Source organism: Orcinus orca, chromosome 18 (assembly GCF_937001465.1).
Source record: "Orcinus orca chromosome 18, mOrcOrc1.1, whole genome shotgun sequence".
In the NCBI taxonomy this organism is placed as follows: domain Eukaryota; kingdom Metazoa; phylum Chordata; class Mammalia; order Artiodactyla; family Delphinidae; genus Orcinus; species Orcinus orca.
Window position 1 is genome coordinate 20,689,298 of NC_064576.1, and position 26,853 is coordinate 20,716,150.

Sequence of the window (26,853 nt, forward strand, 5' to 3'; positions counted from 1 at the left end):
TGTACTTTACTCATTTTCAGAAAACACTATTTCTCTGAAATCTATAGTATTTTTTTAGCTTTTAACTACATTTAGAATTCAATATATGTGAATTATACTCACATATATTGAATTCTAAATTCACTGTCACGCCTTCACTACCAATTTTACCTAGTTTATATGAGTAACTAATAGTCACCCTAAACTTTACAAACCCCAAGTAAGGCTTCTTATCTTCCTCTCAGCTCCATCCTTCCATTTCCTCTGGGCAGAAATTGAGAACTCATCCTTGACACTTTTTTATTTTTCATATACCACTTCTCATCTACCCTTATTTCTTGCTGGCTTTGGTTGCAAAATATACACAGATAACGACCACGTCTCCCTATCTCTATTGATACCACCCCATCAAGCCACCGTCATTTCTCATCTGGAGTTCTGAAATTACCTGCCACCTACTCTCTCTGCTTCTACCCTTACCTTTATATAGTCTATTCTTACACAAGACACACAGTGTGGCTGACAGTGCCTAAGTCTGGTCAGGATATTCCTGTCATGTAAATATATCAAGGACTCTGTTATTCCTCTTATCCCTCCGTGTAAAAGCTATTGTAATAAAATAATTTAAAAGCCTACCTGAGCTGACTCCAGTGCATTCTGAGACCTCATCTCCAAGAATCTTTCTCTTCTTCCTTGTGCCCCAGTCACTCTCCCCTCCTGGCTGCAGCATGAACGTTTGCAGTTCTTCTTACCTGCTTTTCCCACTTTGAAGATGCAAACCCCAGGAGAGCCAAACAGCTCACTGCCTCATTCCTCTTGGATCTCTGCCAAATGTCACATTCTCAGTGAGAACTTGGTAGTTTTCTGGTAGCAACTAGCAAACCCACTATCACCTTTATCTCTGAACATTCCTCTTACCTTTCTGTTTTTTCCTGAACATCACTTATTACCATCAAATATACTATATATTTATTAAATGACTGTCTCTCCTAATTACATTGCTAGCTCCCTGATAGTGGGAATTTTGTCTGTTTAATTCACTTCTATACACACAAATAAACACACAAGAAATGCAAAACAAATATCATGTAGCTGGTAAAATAGCCTGAAGCAATTCTAGGCTCTATATTTATTAATATGGAATGAAAAATATATATATATATCGGTAGTAAATGGAAAATGCAGGGAAATGTGCCTCTATGCTCCTATTTGGGTAAAAAATAATTTTGGTGGATAAAATATTTAGTTTACTCTGGAATCTGTATACAAACAGAAGGAATGGTCATAGGGAGGAGTAGAGGAAATCTGGATGACTGGAATGATAGAAGTTCTTTTACTGTACTTTCAAGGTATATTCTGTTTGTTAGTATCAGGTATATGTGTTATATACACCTAAATAAGTACATTACTTAGAATAATAAAACTCTACTATTAATATACTGAATATGGCCACAACACAGGTAAATCTGTGAACCTGCCAACCAATGTACATTTATTATCTACTATATTTAAAAGTTGAGGTAGTCGATTCAAGGAAATCATACAGAGGTAAACTGTGTTTCTGTTTCCATAGTGCATACAATCAAGTTGGAGAGATATTATATAATTTTTTGAAAATTTAAATGTGTGACATATAAATTTATAATTTTCTTCTAGAAATACCTCCTATGAATAGTTTACGCATGGACATTTCTAGGTTATATATGATGTGAAATTCTCATTTAGTGTTCAAGGTACTCATAATCTAAATGGAAAATGAGAATATATTTTCATGTCCTTCACGAGCACGGGGATTCTGTATAATTGTTACCCAAGACACACATTCCAGCTGAGAGAGAGTGAGTGTGGGTCTAAAAGTTACATGTACATCATATCACTATATATTTAGTCATCACTATCTTGGTGTCCCAATGGTCTTTTCATAGAGCTAAAGCCATTATTAGTGATGATCTGTGAGTCTACCTGAGGACATATTTCAATCAGTCTCAAGATGGCTTGTTTTATATTCAAGTTATGGCATGGCATTCCACTAGATATCCCATTCTGGCCATTGGTTTTATCAGTGAATCATGCTATCTTATCAGGTGGCAAGTTTCAAAAGCAAGGTCCTTTTGTACAAGTAGTTTAGGTAATACAGTGAGTGGAACGGGTTCTGCAACTCATGAGTATGTTGCTGCCTCTTCTTGAAATTGACCAAGGCCTTAGGAACCTGGATTGGCCCCTGGTGGAATGTGCCATTTCCACTTCATAGTGGAGGACATTGGAGCAACAGGGTCTGAATTTCCTCTTCATTTAAGGTCTAACCATTTTTTTAATCACTGCAGTGTGAGCAATCTCCTCAGTGCAAGTCAGCATCAGAATGCCTTCAATGCAAAGGAACATTTCAACAACACCTACCAATAGCTCATATTGTGTTTAAACGTGTCTGAGCCACTGATGAAATACTGTAGAATAATTCAAATAGCTTCGTGAAAGGAGTGCACAGAGATATTGTCACGTGGAAGCCAATTGATCCTGATCTTTTTGGGAAGAAAACAAAAAAGAAAATGTTGGCGATATCCAAGGCTTCATACCAGGTACCATAATGACAGCAGTCTGTTGAGTCACAGTTGTGATATTAGACCTTGTCTGTGCAGTAGTAGCTATTTTCCTGTTTCAACTTTGATATTCCGCAGAAGGGGGTCCAAGCATCAGTAATGTCCACTGTTAATGCAATAGTTTTGCACAGGACCCCGTCTATGTTAAATCTTTTGTTAGAAGACCGAGTACTTTTTCTTCTCTTATTTCAACTATAAAATGTTGACAAGCTTTATAAGTATGGTGGGTACCTGGCAATACACCACAAATACAGTTATGGAGCTTGCCAGCAGGAGTTCATGGAGTGTGTCCAGGTAGCAGCTCTGCATGTTTGCACTGGGCTTACATACCCCCAAATGTTCAGATCAAATAATATGTATCAAATGGCCATCAATCACAATCTAATAAAAGAATCCAGGACCCCCAGAATAATTGTAACTGCTGTCTCTAGGCCAAAAGTAATGACATTTTATAATGCTGAAAGGGAAATTTGTTTATCAAAGCACTACTTTAGCTCTAGGAATAATAGATATTTGAGCTTCTTTCCCAGCAAGCCCAGAATTGCCTGGCAAACTGGCAACCTCTGTTTTTTTGTTTTTGTTTCGGTTTTTGGGGTTTTTTTTGGTGTATATGAGTTGGAGAACACAGCCAGCATTCCGGTTCAGGGTATCAGGGAATAGGCTTTATTCCTAGTCTTCATTTTACTAGAATAGACTCACAGCTGAGTATGAGAATAATTTATATGCAGAACAGAGGCTGAATGGGGCCTGTGAAGCTTTTCCTTCTGAAGGGACATCCCAGGTTGCAATTCGAGGTACCCACTGCACTCTTAGCTACGAAAGAGATTCTCTTTCTCTTCTTAGAATTTTGAACCTTTCCAAAGTGATGAGAAGCAGGGGATGAAGATTGAAGCAAACATATCCCCTGGTGGCCCTCAGTGTTATGTTTCTACTGCTGCCCTAACAACTCGCTACCAACTCAGTGGCTTAAAACAGCATTCATTCATCATCTCATAGTTTTTGTGAGTCAGAAGTCTAGGACACAGAGTGGTTCACCTACCTTTTCTGCTCTGGGGTTTACAAGGCTGAAACTAAATGTCAAGAGGGCCACAGCTTCCTTTTTGTGGGGTCGAGGGATGAATCCACTTCCAAGTTCACTCAGGTTATTGGGTGAATTTAGCCCCTGTTTCTTGCTGGCTGTCAGCCTGTGCCTGACCTTTGTTCCTTAGCAGTGCTAACACCCTGCCATGGTGATGCACTCTGCTTTAGGGTTGCCTGGTAGGCCTACAGCCTCTCATTCATCCAGGTCGCGTTATTCTAATTTAGCCAAAAACGCTACCATAGCCCGAGGCAGTGAGTAAGACTAGCGAAGCCTGATTTTAAATCTATTCCACTTCCAAAATCTGTAACACAGAGACTGTAGCACTTAATTCCCTCGGGGGATTGATTCTCAGGCACAGTACAGGGCAGATAATTAAGCTATTTCCTCTTTCCTCCAAATCCAACCTTTTAAATGCTCCTTTGTGATGCTGGGCTGGGAGACTGCAGGCTGATGTCTCCTTTGCTGGCTGTCTGTCAGGGGCCTAATTACGGGCAATACAAAAAGGCTGGAAAGAGAAGAGGAGGGGATAAGGGAAATGCCCTCCCCTTTTGCTTTAAGTCTGTGGCTGTTGCCATAGCAATAAACTTTCACCTTGAAGCGGCCTTTGGATCCTAGCTACAGCTTCTTGCTGCTCTGCCAGAACCGTCTTCATATCATATCCCTTCAGAGGTACCAGCACCAGCTAGCACCAGCCAGCATCCTCCTATCAGCGGCCTCTGCCCCAGAAACAGGGTCAAAGGTCTCCTCCACCACGGTTCCAGATCTGGCAATGCCAGCGTGTTTCCTCTGTTGCTTAGGGTTATTTGCAGCTGCTTCAGTGCTCCTTTTTTTTCCTTTTAGTTCTATGACATGTTTAACCTTGCACCAATATTAATTTATCTTTGTTTAATCATTAGTGTGATTTCTGGTTTTCTAACTTTACCCTCCTTACCTTCGGTTAGAGAAGTAGGCTGCTGCTGCCGTGAGCTGGAAGAACTGCTGCCTTCCTCAAGCAGGGGTAGTGCAGGGAAGTGGTGGCAGAGACGCACCTGGCCACCCCCCACGGTTCGCTTTTCCTCAATCGCAACTGCGTTGTGATTGCCTAAAGTACTTGCCTAAGTCTGTGTTTTAATGAGTGTTATGATGCCTTCAAAATCAAGTGTGCTGCACATTTTTGACATATTCCAGAGTAACCAAAAAATATATTTCCCAAATAGCATTGTTTTCTTCTTTATGGTATCCTTTTCATGATGGATAAATTGCCAAATGATGGACTTATGCTTTAGGATAAATTTACTGAAATGTGATCATCATCTATATTATTTACACAATTTAAGTGTTTCAGATGTGTAGCTGTTTGCTAATACTTTTATGTTTTACAAATGGTCAGATATAAAGCTACAGGTGTCAAATATTTAAAAAGAAAAACTTGGCAAGGTTTCTTTTCCAGTAATAAACAAATTTACATACAAAAGTTGCATTTATTGACAAGGAGTTACTTTCCCAAATCTTTTATATTCTACTTAGTAAATGGTTTGCTATTAAAATGCCTGTTAAAATGCCACTTACTGACATTGACTATTTCTAATAAATCATACCAGTAGTTTTGGATAAAAGCACTTCCAAGTACAATTATTAACACTGAACATTTATTCATTTGGAAAGGCATTTTATTTTAAATCATTGTGTAGAATGCAAGCATGGCCTTTGAGCTATGATTAACCATGGGTGTAAATTACAAGCAATAAAGTTTAATTATGTCATATTTATGCAAAATAAGGTAAGTGAGCATCATACAAGACATTCACATTATGAGAAAATCAAAGTCATTTAGGGTAATTTGAATTATTTTTTTATTCCATGAGATGTTAGAAATAAGAATGGACATTTAAATTGTTTCTTTAGCATGCAAGGCAGACATATAAATAATTGTAATGAGCTTAGATTAAATGCAACTTCAAATTATTCAATTTATGAAAAGATAAATAATATATACATATGTGCACACACACACAACTCACAAATGAAATTCACTTTTCCTGTTCCAATTATATCTCCTGTCACACGTTTGATTATAAATCTCAAGAAATCCCAGTCCCCCAGCACTACTATAAATAAGGACAACTATAACTTAACTGCTTACTGGCTGAGAAAACACACACACACACACACAAGCACACACCTGTGAATTTGTGCCCACTGATACAACAGAGCGCATCAGCTGAAGTGGAGCAGAAATTCTCCCAGCTATTAGACCACAAATCCTATTTATTCTGTGACCTGCTTGTTCACTCTGTCTTTGCTGACCCTCCCAGACTTTGGCTAGATTCTCTAATCCTCCTGCCAGTAAGGACAGACAGCCAATTGAGATATTATAGTTTGAGGATATTCCTTTAGAACTTAGAATCCCATCTGTATAAAAGTGGAACCCAAGTTTATTCTTGTGGTATAAAATCAGGTAATAATCGCTTCCCTCCCCCCCAAAAAAAAATTACGTGCTGACTTGTATGTTAGTAAGAGTCCCCTAAGGTCATTAATTAAAGGGACTTAAGCTGTGAGTCCCTTTAGAGAGAAGAAGAAATGGCAAGAAAAATAATATTTACATGTTCAGAGTGCCCAAATAATTGCTTGTCTTTCCTTTATTAGCATCATGTCAGGGAGAATAAGGACAAATATATTCTATTTCCCTGAGTCTATTTCCACTGGTTGAATCTATCTTTCCTTTTTGCTAATTTTAAAGAATAAAATAAAATTACTAATTCAAAGATGTATTTATTTAATTTTACCTGTTGGGTATATCAAGTGTTATTTGGGAAACTATCTTGGCATTTTGATGAAGTCTCCCTCACTGATGTACTCTCAAAAGTGAACTGCATAAAGGTTTTTATTCCAGGAAAAAAAAATAAGGACTTTGCTTTTTAAAACGTACTTCTTAGATACAAGATTCCAGCAAAGCCTCAACTATGTCAGAACAATATTAACGCTCTTCCTCAGGGCTGAAGTCACCACTCCCTACCCCCGGCTACAGCACCTTAGGAAATCTATGTTCAGTCGTCAAATCACAATTTGGAATCCATTGTTATATCTCTGATTCATTTGTCAGTTCCTGAACCTGGTATCGGCACTTTTAGATTCACACTCTTATAATACCTTTCCTCAACTTGGTGATTTTGTTTCTTTGAATGTCTGTCAGCTTCCATTCTATCACTCGCAATCAAACACCACCCCATTCTTCCATCTCAGACCTGGCTCAGGATTGTTGGAGAAATATAATTAAAGTCCAAATCTTCTCCCGACCAAGAAAACCTCACCACCAAGTTAGAAGAGAAAGAAAGCAGTATTGTTATTAAATAAGCATTAGACCAGAATGTGATGTACATCCCAGGCAATCCACTAAGATTGCAAAGACCTAAAGAAATCTCACACCTTTATATAGCCAAGCAGATATCATCCATTACGCACATGTTCTCAAGATAAATAATAACCCGTCCGGAAGTAAGAGGACTTGACAGCACCACTGGTCACGTGTAGTTCGTCTTAACTTTACTTGGTAATAGGGGTGATATCTCTGTTAATTAAGTGGCTTCACCTGGAGAAAGAAAAACTACTCTTACCTTTATGACAAGAGGTCATTTTGCAATTTGAGCAAGGTGCCTGCTGAAGTTAGGTTCCTACCTTCCCACAGAGAGTGGGAGATTGGGGTGCTATCTGTCTTAATGACTGCATTTCAAAGAGATGGTTCCCAGGTCCTTTAGAAAGACATCCTTGAGTCTTAAAACCGAGGAGAGGTTTAATATTTTAAAAATATTTACATACATTTCACAGAGAAAGAACTTACATTTGCAAGTGTTCTTAAGTAAATACTCTTAATAAAAGGAAGGCAGGGGCTTCCCTGGTGGCGCAGTGGTTGAGAATCTGCCTGCTAATGCAGGGGACACAGGTTTGAGCCCTGGTCTGGGAGGATCCCACATGCCGCGGAGCAACTAGGCCGGTGAGCCACAACTACCGAGCCTGCGCGTCTGGAGCCTGTGCTACTCAACAAGAGAGGCCGCAATAGTGAGAAGCCCGCACACCACGATGAAGAGTGGCCCCCGCTTGCCACAACTGGAGAAAGCCCTCGCACAGAAACGAAGACCCAACACAGCAAAAATAAATAAATTAATTAATAAAAGGAAGGCAGGGTGAGGTGAGGCGGGAGATCTCTTCCTTTATTTCCAACTGGGAGAATTTTTTCTTTTTCTATTTATATTTACTCTTACAGTATCAGTATCACGGCCGTGGATGGCGTATTCAAGAACAAAGGCTGAATGATAGGACCCTCTAAGATTTCCTGGTTTGTGAGTATTCAGGATAAGGACTCTATTTTCAATAACTAAGTAATAACTGTCTAGTGATAGGAATGTGGCCAAAGGGATAGAAATACTATTCTGCATCCTACAGAATACTGTTTAAAGTTCCATTGTGAACATCTAACTTGGAGGGTGAAAATGAAGAGCAGCATAAGTTTAGAGAATTTCCCTAAAGAACGTTAAATAATTTCCTCCTCTTGCAAAAGAAAAGTGGAAACCTCATTATCTTACTGTAAGTATCAGATTGACACGGCATTTTATTTTAAAGTGAGGTGGTTACGCATAATTTTATATTGGTTAGAATGATCTTCTTAGGTATTACTAAATACCTAAGAAATATTAAATTCTAAATCTCTAAGAAAAGAGAGGTTTATGGATCCAGGAATAACTTTAGACTCCCTATTTCTCTGACTGTTCCTTAGGTCTAAGCAGACCCGTGAAAAAGAAGCCCCTAATTTATATGAAACAGTTTTAGGGCTACTTAGGAGCAGGCTTGATGTTTAAGGAAATAAATGCTGGGGATGATAAAGAAAGGGGAAGAATATCAGAGTATGTCTGGGGCTTGCCAACGTTATAAAAAGTGAATAAATGCAGGTCCAACAATAGCCAAGAGGAGAACTTTATTGTGTCCTTCTCCTGCTCTCCCTAAGGCTCCCTTCTCTCGCATGTGGAACATTTTCCCTGTATCTCTTGTATTCCAAGTTTATTTCCACCTTAGGGCCTATAGACATTATGTTCCCAGCAAGCAATGCTCCCCCTCACATCACTTAGGTCTTTGATCAAACGTTAACTCCTAGGTTTCCCTGGTGGCGCAGTGGTTGAGAGTCCGCCTGCCGATGCAGGGGACACGGGTTCGTGCCTCGGTCGGGGAAGATCTCATGTGCCGCAGAGTGGCTGGGCCCATGAGCCATGGCCGCTGAGCCTGCGCGTCCAGAGCCTGTGCTCCGCGACGGGAGAGGCCACAACAGTGACAAGCCCACGTACCGCAAAACAAAAAACATTAACTCCTCCCTACCGTCATCCCTGCTCACTATCCCCCGTCCTGCGTACAATACACTGACTGTTTGCCCTGCATTTTTCTCCACAGAGCTTATTATGACCTGATATTTTTCCATTTTTAAATTTACTTTGTCTTCCCAATTAAAATATAAGTTGCCTTAAACCAGAAGCTTTGAATATCTTATTCACAATGTATCTGGGAAATATTGCTCAGATCAGAGCCTGGGAAAGATAAAGTACTCAAAAACAACTTGAAAAAGATAGATATGCAATATAAATCCTAAAAATTGGGAGGCAGAATTCAGAGAAGGGGCCAAAATGGGTAAATTCAGTATTGTAATTGTGCCCACATGTAAAAACTGAGCCTTTAAAAATACCTTTCAACACCTGTTATTTTAACATGCTTAATTTTATTGAATCATGTAGGTGAGATAAGAAAATGGAAATCAGCTCTGATAAACTATTCTACAACATCCACTCTGCTCCTTGGTGAAGTTTGAAAGTAGGATTAGAAAAGGCAGGCTCTGCCTTCTAATCAATTTGTAGTACAAATACTCCAGCACATATGATCACATTATGGGAGTCATCCATTAGTAGACCTGAATCATCTGTATTAGTTTTTAATTTGCAAAGTTACTAGTTAATGACTTGATATTCTCTGTTTTTGTTGTAAATATTCAGAATTATGTAATTTTTCCCCCAGCACTTAGCATAGTGTCAGGCAAGTAATAAATATTCAATAGGTATTTGTCACCAGACTCAATGAATAAATGAATGAATGAAAAAAATTTTTTTGCTATGAAAAATGAAATTTACAGTTTGCAAAAGGCCAAAACAAAGACTGCTGATGCAAAAAGGCATTAGACAATGGATTGTGAAGATATGAATAGACTTAATAGCTAGATTGAATAACAAAAATATGAATGTTTTGTTTACATTTTTTTTTATGTACATGAGAACATGTTGTATTAAGTCAATCTGTGAGTCAGTCAACAAGCATTCAATGAGCAACTTCTGAGTCTAGTTCTCCTCTATGTACTGGATATACAGTAATAACCATATATATGGTTATGGATATACAGAGATTAAGAGTTATAGACTCAGGACTTCCCTGGTGGCACAGTGGTAAAGAATCAGCCTGCCAATGCAGGGGACATGGGTTTGATCCCTTGCCCTGGAAGAGCCCACATGCCACAGAGCAACAAAGCCTGTGCCCCACAACTACTAAGCTTGTGCTCTAGGGCCCGTGTGCTGCAACTACTAAGGCTGCATGCTGCAACTACTGAAGCTCGTGCATCTAGAGCCCGCGCTTCACAACAAGAGAAGCCACCGCAATGAGAAGTCCGTGCACTGCAACAAAGAGTAGCCCCCGCTCACTGCAACTAGAGAAAGCCCACGCACAGCAACCAAGACCCAACGCAGCCCCCCAGAAAAAGAATATGTATATGTATAACTGATATAACTGATTCACTATACTGTACAGCAGAAACGAACACAACATTGTAAATCAACTATACTCCAATAAAAAATTTAAAAAAAAAAGAGAGACAGACTCAACACAAAGACATGCATTTTTTTTCAAGCTCCAGGGACAGTAGTATTTCTAGATTTCTGCTATCTGATAAAGGACACACACACATACACACACATGCGTATTATAGTACTCTAGACCAACAAACTGTGGTTAAATCCAACACATTTTACTCTATTTTTAATTCACTTTTAGCTTTTAATGAAAATGAAAAACTAGGCAGTTCTTACCATTCTCTGATTTACACATATAAATTAAACCTTTAATCGATATACTCCCAAATTTTGATTCATAATAAGCTGTAGAGAAAGAATAGTGTATATGAAATAGGGTATAAAAGACAAAGTATAATATTTAGAATCCTTTTATCTGTAATTAGATGTTTAAATTTCTAATAATGTTTCTTAGTAAAGATTTCAGAAGAAAAAATAATTTATTGTAATAATCAATGTCTTAAAATCAATGTCTTGGTATAATTTGAGATGGGGAACCTTATTTCTTGAAACCACATTTTTAGGTTATAACAGCATTCAAAAAACCATTTTAGCAGCAATCTGATGGTCTAGCAGTGTGAATCATATAGTGAGCACAATCTTATGGGATAATTGATTAAAAATACTGATTTAATTAACAAAGCTGAAATAGGTTTTTTATTATACAATGTACTTCCTTTTTCGTGTTTTTTGTCACTCCTTGGATATCTTTTATAAACTAATAGGGCTACTTGAGATTAAATAATGAAACTCTCCTTTGGGGACCAATAACAGGATGACATTAGTCTGTTAAATTGACCTCAGTGAGGATGAATTCTAGCCTCAGCAATGAGAGGATATATGATACCAGGAGCTACAGCAAAACAGCAACATCTATGATACATATTGTCATGTGCCACAAATTTGAATAGCTAATAAAACACAGTATACAGAAAATATCAAATTCATGTCTAACATTCCTTACCCTTCTGTTGACTCTTTAAAACTACTTAAATGATTAAATTTCAGCATGAGGTTTTGAAATTTAAAATTTTCTTGCAATCGTTATGGGTTTCAGTAAAATCATCAGTAATACAAGCTAAATTTTACTTAGTATATGTTCAACACTTACTGTTTATTACTCATTGTGAAAAACCCTTTATATGCATTAACTTTGTTAGTTCTGGTAACAGGCCTGTAGCAATATTTATCATCCCTGCATTTTACATTAAGAAACTAAGGCTTGGAGAGTTAAAAGAACTTCCAGGTCATCTGTCTGGTCAATGGTTTACTCTGAGAGGCCCAGCTCTAAAGCGTTCTATATCAAGGGAACTATGTATTCAAAATTTCAGCTTTGTCTTTATCATTTTGTCAGTCCTTCAAACAATTAAAAATTAGCATATATGCAATCAATAATAACATGAGGTCACATCACTGTGTTGGGCACTGGGGAAATAAAGATTAATCACACTTAATTACTATCTTTAATTAATTCTCAGACTGGGGAAGACACACTTATAAGCACATTATTATATTATACTGTGATAAGTGATCATTGAGTCATGAAGTGCTGTATAAGCAACAAATGAACAGTGCTCAACTTTCTCTGACACAGTAGACTTTGATGGGCAGCCTAGACAGGGAGAAACAGCATACCTGCAGCCGTGTTAGCCTGGATCGATGTGGAGGCGTAGACTCTGAGGGTACTTTGCTAGATCCCCTTTGGCCACGATATTCATTCCTAGTTGCTGCAAGTGTTGGCTAATAGCCACTCACAGCTGCTCTTTTGTCCAGCGAGTTGGACCCTGTGCCTTGCCCTCCCCAGAGCTGCATCCACCCCAGACCTCCTCAGCCAGTGACAGAGTGACACGAAGGGTACACATTTCTTCCCCTTTGCTTTCAAGAAGGAGTTAAGTCTATGGTAACAATTGTGTTCCATAAACCTCAGGTGGTTCAACCTAGTTAGTCCCCAGCCAAGTACTCATTCCTGCTTAGTTTTTCTCTCCCTGCTCTCCCCTGTTTTATTCACTTCCCTTTTACTGAGAGTATCTTGCTAAATATTTGAACAATAGTTTCTATCTCAGACTCTGCCTCTAGGGAACCCAGCCAAAGAAATGCTGTACCAAACCCACATGATACCTAGAGACTGGATTTTATGGTGTATTCAAGGTAGTAGTAGAAGCCAAAGAGGTGAGATAGTTGAATGAAGGAGACATTAACAATTAGGCAATTAACAATTACAAACTCACGGTTTCTTAGGACTTGTGTGTGTGTGTGTGTGTATGTTCCTAAGCTTCTTGAAAGCAAGAATTTTACCTTTAACTTTATATCTCTTGCTGTTATATCCCTTTGGTCTTAGAGTGATCCCACATAGATCACATGTCCCATATCTGGAGCCACGTACTTCACGTAGTAAAGATTACAAGACTTTTGAATAAATGAACAAAGACATAAGATGGAAAATGTAACAATAATCTTGTCAAATATTATTTATCTACCACAGTGTTTGACAAAATATTTAATCAAATGTTTTTATCAGTTGTTCGTGACATGTTCAATCACATTCAAGGGTAACTGTCATAACAAGCAATTATGCTATTTGGACATGCCATTATTTGAATGAAACATTGCAAATATAATAGTGCAATTGTCACAAAATCCAACTCAAATAGATTTAAGCAAAATATGCAATTATATTATTTAAATGGAAAGCCAAGAATTGTAATGTCAGCAGTTCTGTTTTAATCTGGGTGTCAAACACCGTCACCAGAAACAGAGTCCTTTCTCTTTATCTCATACTTTTATTCATATTGGCTTTTCTCTAGCATCTAATGAAGGCAGAATTACTGCCCTCAGTCCCAATTCGAAGTCTTTGTAGGCAGCAAGCTCGCAAAACAGGAGGGCTTCTATTTTAGTATATTATCATACATTTTCATCGTTTACTTTGCTTACAAAGTGGATAATATGTCTATTCCTGAAATAACCATTGTGGCCAGGAGCTAGTTCTATACAGATTTACTAGGACTGTGTCATCTTGTGTTTCACCAATAAAAACACTGTGGATAAGAGGATTCGGTTCTTGGCTTGGCTAAATGTGGATTACATGTCCCAAGCCTGGTGCCAGGGACAGAGAGCCACATTGTTCTTCTGGGCTCTAAGAGAGGCTGACAGGAGACACTTCCAAAAAGGAATTGAGGATGTTAGGTAGGCCCAAACCAAAGTATTCTGTCTTACGAATGGTATTTATAGTGAATAATTTAATACTCAGCCAATGCATGGAAAGTACACCTTAGAAATGATGTTAAATTACAGAAAAGAGTTAAATTATTAGTTAAGAATAAAAAGTATTCTTTAAAATTTTATAAATGCACATGAAGATTTTAAAATGTTTAATGGAACATTCCCTATCAAACATCAAATAATTAGAGGGATATAAAATATCCCTATCTTTGAAATTATATTGAGGTATAAAATATCTCCTTTGGATAAGTCGATTTGGAATAAATAGATGAGATTATTGTATATAATCACTGACTTTGTAATATATTCTTTGGTATGAACCTTGTTTATTATTAATAAAACACAGATACAGAAAAAAATTTGCACAATAAAATATAGTTGAATGAATTTTTATGAGGTGAATACTAATCTAACCAATACCAGTTCAAGAAATAAAACTTTGGCAACCATCCATGAAAAGCCTCCCTGTGTCCTGTCCCAATATGGAGTTCTCCCTTTCCTACGTAACTAACCACAACCCAGTCCTTTTTGGTCATCAATTCTTACATTTCTTTATAGTTTTACTATCTAAATGTGTAAACCTAGACGATAAAGTTCTTAGTTGTTATTCTTAAGGTATATTTTAATTTACAGATTCACCCTCCATTCTTTGACTTCTTTCTTATACCTTATCTAATGATGTGCTTGTACCCTTTGGCCTGTAGAGTTTCCCATGGTCTGGGTTTTGTTGATTACATACTCATGTTGTATGTTCCTCTGTCCTTTTTAGTTCCTGAGCATTGACATATAGGCCCAGAAGTTAGGTAGGACTCCAATTGTATTCCTTTATCCAGATTTTGGGAGATGCAATGTTCTTTCATGAGGAATCTCATAAGTTTGCTATTCCTTCTTTTTATGACATTAGTAGTCATAGGTGTTCATTGACAGATCCTTTCATTTGTTAGGTTGACAACTGGTAATATTGTAATCCTGTTATATATTTTTATTTATATACAGAATAATTTTATAAATAATTACTTATCCTCCTTTGTTTATGCAGTGGTATGTCTCATAGAGAAAAGGCAGTATAAATATTTCATTTGTTTGTATGTTTTGTTCTCTATATTTGAAGGTTTTAAAATTGTTGCTTATTATTCTATAAAGGTTAATATTTTTAATGTCTTTATAAACTGATGGATTTGAACACATTTGATAGGTTTTAATTCACTGCAATTACTATTCTTAATGAGCTCAAACGGTGTTGTATTTGATAGCAGAAAACTTTTCAGGCTGGTTTTCTAACCTTTTGACAGTACCCCAATACACGGTGAAAGCTTTTTGATATCTGATTTAACAGGAAACTCCAGGCTAATCTTACACATTTTTTTGTGTGTCAGAACCGGAGTAGTCATTTCTCTAAGAAGCACTACTTTCTTTATGTATGAGATGGCATTTTATGACCACAATCCCATCTCTAGGAATGTTCATTGCTACTGTGTTGATCACTATTTCTAGGCACTTCAGTTGTTATATATAGGAAAATATATGATACACACACAGTAAAATACTTGTGTTCATACAGGTAGTTTCAATTGAAACACTGAACTACAAGCTTTTTACTGAAACACCTCTGTATTGCATCTGTATCTCCTTTCTTCCGCACTGAAAATCTTGGTTCTCAAGGATACAGGGATTGAAGACTTAGAATATCCCATAAAATGTACACACCACGGCAAATTGAAGAATAACAATATTAGTACTCTCATTTCGTATCAGTTAGGGTTCTCTAGAAAAACAGAACAAATAAGACAGATAGCTAGATAGATATAGATATAGATATTAGGATATAGGGTAGGATGGATATATATATATATATATATATATACACACACACACACACACACACATATATAATCAACATGACTTATTACTGTTGATGTTAATCTTGATCACCTGACTGAATTCATTATGTTTTTTTCTTTTTAAAATTACTCTTTTTTCTCCCTTTCCATACAGTACACTTTGGAAAGAAGTACTATGTGCAGCCAACTCTTCCCTCATATTATTTATTTATTCAATTATTTACTTATATCAGTATGGATACATGGATATTTACTGCATACTTTGGCTTACAATCCAATATCACTGTATTTTATAGCTCAAAATGTCCAGCTTTGGCCATTTGCAACTCTTTCACTGGTTTCTTTGATAGATATACTTTTGGGGGATAAATATTTTCTTACTTTCTGTTATTAAAATATACTGCAGGCTTATATTGTTATCTGCTGCCCCAGCTCTAGAATCCTAGCCATTTTTCTAGAAGCCCTGGTCCACTTTCACTGGAGAATGACATTAAAAACAGAATTCTAGGCACTGGATGTGCTTGTTGCTGCTGGGACATCACGGCTTCCAGAATGTGTTTCCACCAGAAGGAAATATATGTGTATATGCTAACCTGTGTATATACACATATTCATGAATATTTTAAATGTATCCATCTGTATGTATAGTAACACGAGTTTATACTGATGTCGCCAGCACTAATCTACTACCACTTGATCATTCAGTTTATCTATATAACTCTCACTCCAAAAATGAGAAACTTGGCTCTAGTTAGTAAGATTTGTTTATTTTTTATATACCTTGGTTATGAGAATATGCATTACACCCATACTTCTTTATATTGCAGATGTGTGGACATATCGCTTATCCTTTACGGGTTGACCATTTTTATTGCCATGGCTTAATTTACTGTTGTGGCTTCTGTGGCACTTTGTTTTTTTAGACAGTGAATGTCTAATTAATACTTACTAGATTTTAGTTTCTGTCATTTTAATGAATAGATGGCTAAAAGAATTTTTTTAAATATGCTTAATTTGAAGTAAATTTGAACTACCAGGTAATGATATGTGTAAATTCTCTACAAATGTGTTAAATTTATATAATGCAAATATGATCATGTTACATGCCTTAAAAAGATAACTAGTGATTTTTGATAGCCATAATTACTGAAGATTAAAAACTTAGAGTGAAACACAATTGTAATATTTCCTTAACTATACAAATATATCTTTAATATTGCCAACTTTCAATATCACCTCAATTTTTCTTGTGTATTAAGAAAAGTTTGGCATTATTTGATTTAATAAAACCATATACCCCAAATTATATTTTCCTGTTACTCTTCCAAGCTTCACTGCTGATTATTTGCTTATATTACATTTGACATAAATGTTATATCATTGCCTTTCGGGTGAACTGAGGCTGTAGGTAGCCTGAATCTGTCAAAATGATGCTGATAAAAAGCAGGTTTCAGAAAGTTACTTTTTCTTATCTAATTCTTTTTAGCAGATGCTTCTAAAATAATAAGTATACTCCCTGGAGAAAATCACAGTGAGATTTTACATAATTATTTGAAGATATATAGCATTTTAAGATTGATCCTTTAAAATGATGTTACTTAGATTGTTTCAAAGTGTATTCTCTCTCAACACTTATTCGTTGTAAATGTATATATGGCTATTTATGTGAGGAATATAAAGTCAAGTATGGATTTTATTGTGATTATGTATATAAATCTGCAATATTTATTATAAAAAGAACATGTGCTAAATTTAGAGAGTTCAAAGAAATGAATTTGAGGAACTGGTTAGCAATACTAAATAAGTTTTTTCTTTTTTAGTTTGAGATGTCCAAATAATTTTTTTACCATCAAATGTACTTAAATATGTTTGTAGCTATTTACTTTTATGCTTATGATTTATAAAGAATATGTTCTGATCAGAGTAAGCTTCTTTTTTTAGAATATTGTCAGTTAATGAATGTGGAAGGAAAAATTAAATTAACAAAATCACCATTTTGCAAAAAATGATGAAATAATTGATGTGGAAAAGTAGCATGAGTGAATGCTAAAAAATTTAGGTCGAATGTTAATAAGAAAATTATTCTTCATAGCATGCTAAAGTTTACCAACAGATTATTTGTTGGTCATAGGGAAAAAGAAACTTTACCACCTAGGAATCCAGTTTTCAGCAACTAAAGCCACCAACAAAATTAACTTTCCCAATCACAGGACAACCAGATACTTTATTGCTCTTGATTGATATAACATGAAGTACACTCTATATGAAGTTTTGTTAATTTTTTTGGAAAAAAAACAAAGGGAAAAATAATAAGTAAAATTTTAGTATTAACTCACAGTTTATAGAATATATGGGGGTAGAGAAAAAGGCCAAAAATCAATAGAGGACACAATACGATAATTCAGAATACAGAGGATTCAAGACAATTGGACTCAGACTTTCAGCAAGTCAATGGAAGGAAAACTGGGTGCAGGTGATACTCAAAATTAAAACAGATTTAAGAGACATAACCTCTAAATGTACTATGTGTACTTTGATTAGAATGTATCAATTGTAATATGTATAGTGTGCATAGAGAAAAGTCAGAAAAACACCTTAAATATGGGCTGGGTATAAGATGTGATTATTAAATTATTGCTGTTAATTTTGTTAGCATTGATAATGACACTTTGATCTTATAAGAAAATATCTATACTTTTAGAGAGGCATAATCAAGTATTGTGGCATAAAGTGCCACAATATTAAAAACATGCTTTATAAAACTTCAGCAACAACAAAAAAATAGATTAAGCAAATATGGTGAAATGTTAAATTATTACATCAAAGCAATAGGTTCATGAGAGTTAATTATAATATTTTCTGTCATTTGGATATGCTCATTTAAAAATAAAATTAAAGAAGAAAATAAAATGGGAATAAAAAGTAAACACTTTTCTTATTGTATCTTATAAAAAATATTTTTATCACATTTTAATCAAGTTTTTTTTCCTGAATTTTACTCTGATGCTTGATAAAAAACTAACCAACAAACAAAAATTTAAAAAATCCAGCATATAAACCTAATAGTCCAAATTAAAAAAAATTTTTCTTTTAATTAGATGTTTTCAGTGAAGTCAGACTTAGAACCAAAGAGTGGAATTATGGGCCCGGCATCTGAAGAAAATTGACTCCCACTGGTACAGAAAAGCCAAGTTTAAGATGTTGAACTTGGAGATAGGTACACTGAAAGCAAAATAAAATGAATCTGTGAGTCAGTCTCCACGTTCGGAACTTTGGAAAACCACTATGTATGCCTTACTTGTTGGTTGTGCAGAGTAAAATAATTGTGCCTATAAAGTGCTTAAAACAATGCCTCATACAGAATGAACTATTAAACAGAATACATGCTAGTATTACCTTATTATTATCCATATTATCATTCATTATCCTTGTAAACAGTATTCTATAGAAAGTTAAGTAAAAGACCACAAATAATTCATAGTTCCAGATATGAATTAGTCAAAAGGGTTTTTTGCAAACTGGAAAAGAAGAGAGAGGCCATTAAGCAGTGAAGAAAAATCTTCTTGTTTCCTCAATCAAACAAGTGCTAGATAAAAATGACCAGAAAATACATGGATACATAAATAAATTTTGCTACTAGTCACTGATTACATATTTAGATTGCACAAATTCTCTTGACATTCTAGAAATCTTGCTTGATTAATAGCACATTGGAAAAATACATTAAAATGCATACACATCTAAATAATACTAAAATATATTTTTCAAATGATGTTAAATTTTTCTTTTTATTGAAAGTAAATGTAGTTTTAACTAATCTATTGTCAAAAAATTATTTCATTCTAATCTTTGTTTTTATACCTGTAATTTTATTATTTATTTTCTAAATAAAAGATTATATGATACCCACATCAAATCTTGTGTGTATCATGACACTTTTATTTATTTTTCTAGCAGTTAGTTCCCTAAGAAATCCTGCAGTTTCCAATTTCTCCTTCTATTATTCCCAATCTTGACAGATTAACTTTATATAAACAAATGATTAATTAATTAAATATTAAAACATGTATATTTAAACATATAAATAATATGTGTATAAAAATGATATATATGTATGTGTATATATATATATATAGAGAGAGAGAGAGAGAGAGAGAGAGAGACAAAGCCCGGTCCAAAATGACTGCTGTCTACACTAAATTTTTCTATCTATATCTCACCTAAAAAATCTGCTCAACCAAGTTAAACCCTTTTCCCTTCTAAATCTGTGAGGTTTATCTCTGCTTTGATATTCTTCCCTTTCTCCCAAATTCATGTATTATTTCAGATCAATTTCCAGTGTACATTACAAAACCGATTTACATCATCACAGTATACTAGGAGCTCTCATTCATCTGATACTTGTATAGCAGTACTTCCTGAACGAGTAATTGAAAGTTTATCAGACTGTTGGATGATGGCTGTTAATTTCTCCTTTTAACATTTCCACAGGAGAGACTTCAGATGTCACCATTCTTCTCACTGAGAGTGTCATTGTGGAAACCCTGTCTGTTTTCCCTATGCATCCTCCACTTTCACTTCCCCAAGGTAAGAGAAACATACAATTTAATTCATATTTCTACCATTTTTAAGGTGATGTATCCCAGGGAGTGTTTTTTTCCTGCTTCCTTTAAAATTTAACACAGTAGGTACTCTAGCCTTGCTGCCCCTTCCCTCCAGAGAGGTCCTTCTGGATATACTTGGGGGGAATACACCATTATCTTACTAATCCATCTATAGTTAGTCGTGTGACTTGATTTTGAAATAGAAAACAATAGCACCAACTTCATTATCTAATTCTGTTCTAACTAGATGGTCATTGACAGAGCTTATATGTTGATATTGCTTTGGCTTTGTATGTGTCCTCTCTCAGCCAGAACCTTAGAGTGGGAAAAACTGTTTGGCAGCTTTATGTTTCATGGATTTACATCTTCCAAAATAATTTATAATCACATTTGCTTTCCTTAGCCTATACTTAACATGTAGTGGGGACTTCTCTGGTGGCGCAGTGGTTAAGAATCTGCCTGCCAATGCAGGGGACACGGGTTCGAGCTCTGGTCTGGAAAGATCCCACATGCGTGGAGAAACTCAGCCTGTGCGTCGCAACTCCTGAGCCTGCGCTCTAGCGCCTGCAAACCACAGCTACTGAAGCCCGCATGCCTAGAGCCCGTGCTCCACAACAAGAGAAGCCACCAAAATGAGAAGCCCGTGCACCACAACGAAGAGTATCGCCTGCTCGCTGCAACTAGAGAAAGCCCGTGCGCAGCAACGAAGACCCAATGCAGCCCAAAATTAATTAATTAATTAATTTAAAAAATGTAATGGGCATTAAATAAATGTGTGGGGTTTGCATAAATGGATTCTAGTTTTGCGTCATAAGGAATCCTATCTAATCTTATCCTATCTATTCTGTATCTATTTAATCATTTAATGTCAGCCATATTAAACAAGGATGAAATATAGTTATAGTAGAAGCTTTGGGGTCGGCTTTCTCTGGTTAATTTCTGGTTCTATGTCATATAAATTTACTTTTTTTATTTACCTTGCAGAAAATCTTACTTTATTTATCTTGCAGAAATTTGTTGTAAGGAGGAAATAAAATAATAGAGGTGAAATTCCAAGCATTTTATCAGGTGCAGAATAGCTGTTTATAGTTTAAGGAATTTTTATATGCCAAATTCTCTGCTTAATGACTCAGGTCATTTCTCTAAATTTTCTCTCAACTATTTGATAGAGGCTCTATTATTATTGTCATTTTACAGGTGATAAATTTGACACAAAGATGATTAAGTAATTTTCTTAAGTCCTACACTTATTAAGTCATTTCAAGAGCCCTGTAATCACTACCCTATAGTGCTTAATAAATATTCACTCTTTATCTTTTTGCTTAGGTTCAGGTTCTGTGCTACATCTTGATGATACAAAGATGAGTAAGAAAAAATTGCTGATATTCTAGTGGAGAAAAAGAAGGTATAGAAAAGAGTCGATTTTTACAAAATTTTTCATCCATTCTTGGTAATGAAATCTGATATTGGCAGAAAATATACTATGCCCCAAAGGTACATTATATTCCAAATTTATCCATATGCAGTTCCAGATAATTACATTAGATTCCAATTTTAAGTTAAATTGCTAGTATGAAGTATGGTGTTTATTTTGACATCAAAAGTAGATGAGAATCTTTATCACAAGGAAGTTAAGGTTTTACTTAGTTTCAATTATGTCCACATAGACAAAGTGAAATGAGTCACAACTTGAGAAGATGAGAAAAGGGAATTGTTGAGAGAATTTTAAAAAGCAGGCTTACACAGTTTCATAACACTATAAAATTTCCCAGACTCCTTAACTTGTGTGCTGTTTCTTATTCTCAGAAAACTTTTTTTAAAAAGGAATACGGGGCTTCCCTGGTGGCGCAGTGGTTGAGAGTCCGCCTGCCGATGCAGGGGACGCGGGTTCATGCCCCGGTCCGGGAAGATCCCACATGCCGCGGAGCGGCTGGGCCCAAGAGCCGTGGCCGCTGAGCCTGCGCGTCCGGAGCCTGTGCTCCGCAACGGGAGAGGCCACAACAGTGAGAGGCTCGCGTACCGCAAAAAAAAAAAAAAAAGAGTACGAAAGTGTAGAACAATTAATCAGTTAGCAATTTATAAATTAATCAAATTTATAATCTATAACTATAAATTATATAGTAATGTATAATTTATAATTTACTTACTGATATTAGGTGTGAGGGTTGGTAATGGATGGAAGGTAAAGGAAGTTCTGCTAAAGGTTCAAGTTTTATTGACTGGTGTAAGACCAGTTATGTTAATAAGGACACACATCAATTTTACAAACCCAAGTATTAAGATAAAAGGTAGTAATAATAATTATATTTTGAGAACAGATCCAGAGGCTGGAAAAGCTAAAACCATGGTGTTGATTCAATCTATAGTCTAGTACACTGGTATGTAGGAATTTTGAAAATTTGTTACCATTGGCAAGAAAGAAAAGAAGTCAAATATGTTTAGTTATAGACTGGTAGACTGGTAAATCAAATGTTATAGTGGGTTATGCCCCAAATGGAGAAAATCAAGTAAAAATTTATTTCTAAGTGTACGGAACTTTCAAAATGTTGAACACAATATGTTAAAGCAATTGCAAAATGGCTACATGCATTATAGGTAAATCAAATATATCTATTCTACTGTTGCCAGAGGAATTTGAAAAAAATCTTAAGTATATTTTCTCTTGAAGATATGTTACAAAGTAGAGGTAAATAACATGAGCAATAATTTGTTAGAAATACTCAGCTATGCAGTATGCCCCTTAGGATTTTCACACAAAACAAAATAATACTGAATAAACTATTGAACATAGTTTATCTGTGATGAGAACATGCAACCCATAGCTGAATTTTAAAATGGAATAAGCAAGCAAATATACATCTTATTTTCAGGTTGTGTGTGTGTGTGGTTTGTTAATGGGTTTAAAATGCAAAAAGCTAAGGCATAATATAATTTGGTAGGGGCAAGATCTGAATCACTATATACTAAAATTTCACCTGTATTTTCCCAAACATACCTTACATCCATCTTTCAGACTATACAGTGCCCATTCTAATACTTCTATGTAACCAACACAAATGTATGCTTGACTCAAGAAATATAAGTTATCTATATGTGGACAGAGGAAAACACTTAAATTCAGTAATGGCTTTCAACACTAATGAACTGGATCCCCCCTACCCAGTGGAGGAATTTGATTTACCAAAGCTGTTAAGACACATACAGTTCTATGCATATATAAACATCTAAGCAGACGCGTGTTTCAACTATGAAAGAGAATAGGTTCAAGTGGACAAAAAAGTCAGGAGAAGAGAGCCATACAACTGATAATTCTACAAATCCCTTTTTGTAATGAATATTTATTGATCCTCCCCGGATTAAAAGTATTCTTTGTGCCGCCGAGGCAATAGCAATGAAAAAAGCAGCTAGGGTGCTAGTACTCAAAGCTCATAGGGACTGTATAGCACAGGGAATTCTACTCAGTATTCTGTAATGACCTATATGGGAAAAGAATCTAAAATAGAATGGCTATATGTATATGTATAACTGATTCACTTTGCTGTGCAACTGAAACTAACACAACATTGTAAATCAAATGTACTGTAATAAAAAAATGTCAATGTCACATTGACTCAAGTTATCTATGAATGTCTGCATTTAGTAATCTCATTAAGTAGATATCAGATTGGTATAAGATGAGAGAAAAGGAAAACTCTTGACAGTAGCATTGGTTCCAGGGAAAAGCGTAAGTAGCCTTCCTTGTAATCTAACAAGCTTGAAAATTCTAGACCTTCAGAAAACATTTCTTAACCAAGCAAGATAAATGAGTACATGCCAAAGCAAAAGTCAATCAGAGTGACAATAACTCACTAATGTGGTGTAAAAAGAGAAAACAGAAAAATAAACTCACGCCTACAATACTATAGATTTGGTAAAGCACATACACAACAAAATAAGGCAAAAGATAAAACAATTCTTTCTTCTGAGCAACATTTCATCTTCGACTAAAGGTATCTGAATGAAAACCAAAGTATTTTCAAATGTTCATATGCTATCCTTAAGGTATTTCAGAAGAGACAAAGATTAATTGACATCTAAGTCATTGCTAAAGTTTGAAGGGTGACTTTTAATTTATTTTTCAAAAAAATCAGAATTTTATTGAAATAATTTAGCTTGCAATGTGTGTGTGTATATATATGTGTATGTGTGTATATATATATATATATATATATATACACTATATATATATACACACACACATACATACATATAGACATGCATACATATATGCACTTGCCCCAGCTCTTATTCTGGGGCAAGATGAGTTCATTTCAAAGGCATAGTCTTTTTGTAGTTGCAATTGTTTCAGTGAGCTTTTAGTGATATCTCTAAACACTAGATGGTTAGAATGCCCATGTCTTCTGAACAGTGTGAACCACCCATTTAGCTCATAGCCTTCCAGTAACAATTTTCTCCCAGGCATCACAGTGTTTCACTCTGTACATGCATAGCTGTGTATTTGGCCAAACATTAAAACGACTTCTATGTGGACTTTTGGTACTTTTCTTCCATTTGTTCTCTGCAAGATTTTAGTACTCTTATTCTGTTTGCTCTTTTCTCTCCAAAACCCTGATTTGAAAATTTTATTCATCTCCAGACTCCCAAAATTTGATATGTTTCTTCTGCCATTAAGATAGCTGATCTCAGTCAGGATTCCACCTTTTTGTGCTGTTTTATGAAATAGGATCTGAGGCAGAAAGCCATGCTGTATTATACCCCAGCTTACATGCTTTCCTTATCAAACAAATGACAGACTTGGGGTGTTCCGTGTCCCAGGCCTGAAAAACTGTTGTTTCATAGAATGTGTTTAGTGTTATCTTTGTTTACTATGGATAAGCATTCTTATCCATCGTAAACTTCTTATCCAAGTCTGGATAAGCATTCTTCTATCACAACTGGAACCAGAACTGCCCAAGTTACGAAGATGTAAAAGAAAAAATTATTCACTTAGTGTATCTTTGGCTTCCAGGATTCATGCTTTTGTTCTTGCAATGCTTTAATTCACTTACCTTTGCTATATCGAATTATCACCTGTTTTTAGCAAATGTCTCATATTCTTTATTTCCTTTGATGCTTTTTGTGATTACTCCATCCTATTTTATATGTAAATTCTTATATCTATTTTTTGCTATACAACCTAATTTGAAGTAATCTCACACTGCTTGTTGATATGGCGTATACCGTTTTACAGTGCTAAAATATATTCTTTGGATTCCTCAATTATGCTTAGATGGTTATGATATCTTCTCTTTATGGAAGGGAATTATGTTTTATATTTATCTCTTTTCTTTCAATAACTACAGAGGCAATGTTCATACATTAACCAACCAAAATATTTAGTAATTAATTTGAATTCCCATAAATTTCTAGACAATTATATTTTCTTATCTATATTTGTAAAAAAATTAATAAAACTACACATTTAAGATCGATGACCACTAGTTTTAAAATTGCCTCATGCTTTTATTTCTCCAATATCATTGGATATCCATTAGACAAATAATGTTTTTTGAATTATAAAATGTTTGCAATGAAAATTCCTTACACCCAATACCCTTAGTTTTTAAGATATGGAAACTGAGTCTAAGGGAGGTTTAATCTTGTTAGAGACCACAGAGCTACTTATTGACAGAGCTATGGTTAGAAACTGGTTTTCCAACTTCCAATTGAATGCTCTTTGTACTAAACATTCTATGTGGGACCTTCAGATATGATTTATGAAGAAACAGAATATTTTTAAAACCTAGTTCAAAGAAAGTATATAAATCACTTCAAATATTTGTAAATTTAGAACAGAAAATCATGCATTTATTTATCCTTTTGGAATAATTTAATAACAATTTATTGAACAGTCTGAACTTCAGGCTAGATATAAAAACAAAAATAAAAATATTTTTCTCCACTCACCCTCACTCTACTGTGAGTACTTTTGCTTCCTTATTGAGTAGAAGATCTTATGAGTATTCAGGAAAATACCATAATTTTCCTAGAGTTTTTGGTTATGTAAAAAACTTCAGTTGTTTCTAGTTATGAACTCTAATCTCATATGCAATTTAAATATGTTACCTTCTCCCTGGCACTGAGCATTGGTGTGAATAGGAGTGTGTCTTATTTTATTCTTTCCTTTCCTCAGCTTTGAGGGGAGGGTGCATTGTCTATCTGAGACATGCACCTTTTCCTCCTTCATCTTCTAGGTTACTTGGGTTTAGACAAGGAAGAGAAGAAAAACAGGTAAGTGTCTCTTGGTTGCTTACAACTTTGCTGTCCTTTCTGTTGATTGTGATAACATTTCTGGCTTCTTCCTTTTGTGCAGAAGATAAGAAAGGCTAATTTTTTTGAGAGGAGTATATGAATGATTTAGGAGTTTCCTAGTAAATGCTTCAAAATCATGTTTCCTTGATGTGCTGATTCCGACTGATTTCATCTCTCCATCTACCTCATCCTGCACATTCACATCCCACCTAAGACTATTACTATCCTCTTGAATGGGTATTAGAAAGATGAAAAATGAGTACAACCTTGGGAGAATTCTGAGGACTCAATAACATAATTGAGTAAGAGTACCTAGCATACAGAAGACTGTCCCTATAATTTACTGCAGAAATTTTAAAATCAGAATTTTCAGTGGTACTCAAAGCTAAA

The 26,853-nt window shown here is 35.4% G+C and overlaps 1 long non-coding RNA gene across 1 annotated transcript in view; it reads left to right on the forward strand.

Moving 5' to 3' along the window:
• LOC125961956 (uncharacterized) overlaps positions 1-25,191 on the forward strand; it is a 199,040-nt gene extending 173,849 nt beyond the window's left edge. The window contains exons 3-4 of the long non-coding RNA XR_007473152.1: positions 20,060-20,155; positions 20,576-25,191. This is a non-coding gene — a long non-coding RNA (uncharacterized LOC125961956). The remainder of the gene's footprint in view (positions 1-20,059; positions 20,156-20,575) is intronic.
• The last annotated feature ends 1,662 nt before the right edge of the window (positions 25,192-26,853 follow it).